The following is a 3,029-nucleotide window of genomic DNA, read 5'->3' as shown; positions in this document are numbered from 1 at the left end:
TACGCCAATTAGCACAAATGGTAAGTTCCGACAGTGCCTACAAGTGTGCCTACTGGCCGCTAGATGGCAATACCGGTTTCATATGTATACACCTGGTATTGAGTTACTAAATATAGAGAAGATGAGTTTGATTAGAAAAATTTAACCAATTCGAAATAAAATATTCATGAATTTGGACGTTCAAATTTTATGGGCTTTGAAAATCGTCTTTGGATAGCGACTTAAAATTTATTTGTCAAGTTTTAAAATTAACGAAAACTTGGTTCTGAGACGATATCGCACTGTGACATACGAGTTTTCGCTGACAAATGTATAAATAGGAGATTGAAGATTTGAGGTTGGAATTTGATTGATAATTTGCTGTTGACAAAGTAGAAAATAGTTTTATTTAGGAGCTTCTTCTTGAAAAAATGACTGTTTTATTAGTTTATTGTATTGAAAAACTGTTAGAAAGATAAATATGGTCAGAAAAGGGTTTTAAAAATGTAAGAGGTTAGAAAATTAAAAAAAAGAAGAAGAAGATGGGAGACGAGTGCATATCGGTTTTGGGGCTGACCTGGGACCAAACTCTCTAGCGTTAGGCCCAATCCGAACGTAAACAGTCGGAAGCGTATGAACCGTTTCTGGTGGATTTTACTGCGCTGTATCAAATATTTACAAAATTGTTTTTCTAATATGAAGACAAGGATACAGTAAATATTTAACGGAAATGAGAAAGAAAGTTTGGTTAATTAAATCGTTCGAGGGCAGCATCACCCAACACACATACATTTTTTCACCAAAACACCTCACGTCTACGAAAAACACAGTTTTTACCATTTTCACGTTAACACTTGATAGTTTGAGGCTGGGACTCTCGATGCTTGAAGTAAATCAAAGCACTCTTTCTATCATGTGAGATAGACATCCAGGTGCGATCGATGGTACCATAGCGACGTTTCACGTGCACAGATGGGAGACTCCCAACAGTGCACGTCGAAATTTAGACGTGCACAGTTGTTATCCGAACAACATTTCACGTGCACAGATGGTATCCTAGCAACAGTTCAAGTGCACAAATGGTACCTTAGCAACAGTTTATGTGCACAAATGGGAGACTCCTAACTCTGCACTTGAAGGACCAGCGGTGCAACTGTGTACGGTGTTGGCCACTGGTACAACTGTACCGTGAACAGATGGTTCACTCCCAACTTTCCACGTCGCCAGTTAGACGTGTACAGATGAGACACTCCCAAATGTGCACGTAAACATTTGGGAGCCTCCCAACTATGCACGTGTCAAATAATACGATTCGGTTTTCAAATGAAGGTCCACGTGCACAGATGGGAGACTCCCAACTGTGTACTTCTACATTAATGCTATCAAATTTTCAACTGACAAGTTCAAGTGCACCATTTTGATGCACGAATAATTTAGAAACAGGGTTAAATAGTAAAATTGTTCTGGAATAGTGCCGTAACAATTCCATGAAAGTGTTACCAAGATATATGACAAAAAAAATGTTGTTTATAGTACTGCTGCACTTCTTTCATATTTAAATAACACCATTTCACACAGAATAAAGTAATGATAAAATTTGTCGCAGGAAACTTTTTAGAGGGATAAATTTTTATTTAGACAACTTTGCGTTTTTCTAAACACATGTGTTGTTATGGGAAAACTAAAAAAAGTTTAACCGATATTTGGTTAAAGTTTATACTGTAAAGTTAATTTTGTTGCAGCGAAATTTTCGTCGAAAATCAGTGTAAAGTTTACCTTGTGTATCTTCTGTGCATGTACGATTCAAAAATTACACTCTCTGGAGATTTTAATCCTTCCTAAACTACCTAACCCGTATGTTCCTAGAAGAAGCCTTAGCCGATTGCGCTATCAAACCGCTGAATAAGCCAGGAGCCTCTCAGGAATATATGCACCATATTATTTACTTTTAACATATTATGAGAAGTTAGGTTAAAAAAATTGTAAGACGCAAATTTAAAATGAAAAGACCGACGTTTGGCACAAAACTGGACTAAAATCGTTACAGAACAATGTGCCCTTTATGATCCATTTCTGTAACACGTGTGATATTCTAGTGATTCAACAGTTGTATCTCCCTGTGATATACTTGTTTCATTAGACGTAGCTGGAAGAAAATTCTGTAAAAAATGGAAGTGTAAGCAAGTCAATTTTTTAAGGCCAGCAGGCCGAAAAATAAAGGTTTATCTATCTACTTGTTTCATTATATGATTACAGAACGTTCACATATCCTCATAGTAGCAGCGTTACAGAATAGTGTGCCCTTTATGTTCCATTTCTGTAACACATGTGACAATCTAGTGACGTAATAGTTAAATGACTCTGTGATATACCAGTTAAATGATGAAATTCCAAAACTCTTACGTATCTTCAAAGTAACAGTATGACAGAATAGTCTGCTCTTCATGTTACATTTCTGTAACACATGTGTCATTCTAGCGACGTAGCGGTTATGTTACCCTGTGATATACTAGTTACATTACAGAATTCCAGATCTCTTGCGTATCCTTACGCGAACAACGTTACAGAACAGTGTGCCCATCATGTTTCATTCCCGTAACACGTGTGACATTCTAGTAACGTAAGTTATATCACTCTGTAATATACCAGTTACATTACGTAACATTAATAAAGTTACATTTAAAGCGACATTTAAGTTAAATTACATTAATTTTCCACATTCATCAGTTGAATTACGTAATTCCAGTATTATTACGTATCCTTACAATAACAACGCTACGTAACAGTGTGATCTTTATGTTCCGTTTATGTAACATGTACGACATTTTAGTGATGTCACAGTTCTATTACACTGTTTTACATTAGTTGCATCACCTAATTCCAGAACTGTTACGTATCTTTATAGTCACAGTGTTACAGAACAGTCCCGAGTAAAAATGCTTTGACTTGAGTTCGACTTGGTTATGTCTTGAGTTCGTGTCCAACATATCAATGTCTGGCTGCGTCTCAAAACTAAGTCGAGACATGCAAATGTAAACTCGTAAATAGAT

This window comes from Belonocnema kinseyi, chromosome 2 (assembly GCF_010883055.1).
Source record: "Belonocnema kinseyi isolate 2016_QV_RU_SX_M_011 chromosome 2, B_treatae_v1, whole genome shotgun sequence".
NCBI classification, from domain to species: domain Eukaryota; kingdom Metazoa; phylum Arthropoda; class Insecta; order Hymenoptera; family Cynipidae; genus Belonocnema; species Belonocnema kinseyi.
The sequence above is the reverse complement of the archived record's forward strand: the minus strand, read 5'-3'. Positions refer to the sequence as shown.